This window comes from Penaeus monodon, chromosome 28, assembly GCF_015228065.2.
Source record: "Penaeus monodon isolate SGIC_2016 chromosome 28, NSTDA_Pmon_1, whole genome shotgun sequence".
Lineage (NCBI taxonomy): Eukaryota > Metazoa > Arthropoda > Malacostraca > Decapoda > Penaeidae > Penaeus > Penaeus monodon.
In genome coordinates this window covers 2,422,326-2,422,638 of record NC_051413.1, presented here as the reverse complement: position 1 = coordinate 2,422,638, position 313 = coordinate 2,422,326, and the positions used below count along the sequence as shown (strand labels likewise).

Here is a 313-nt window from a genome sequence, read left to right as displayed (position 1 = left end):
ATTGTTCATTTTGTAAGCATATGTTTTATTTTCTCCTTAAATCATGATGGATCCTGTGCCAGACTCTTGAAATGACTTGATTTTGTTGTATTTGAGCTTATCATCAGTTTATTTTAAAGTATATAAGTACAGCATGTAGGCCTTTGAAAAAGCTGTGAATAAAGTACATGTATGTTTTTTTTCTGTTATCTCTATCATTTTTATATACTTTGTGAGTTATATAGTTTCATATCACTTTTGAGACAAAAATAGAGAAAAAATATAAGAGAATATCTAGTTTGTAATGAAAGAAACAGGGTAGGCGAGAGGGTTA

At 28.8% G+C, this 313-nt stretch overlaps 1 protein-coding gene across 1 annotated transcript in view; it reads left to right on the top strand.

The window, feature by feature from the left end:
- The window catches only part of LOC119591279 (collagen alpha-1(I) chain-like), a gene marked incomplete in the record, with an annotated part of 10,418 nt that overhangs the window by 1,724 nt on the left and 8,381 nt on the right, over positions 1 to 313 (top strand).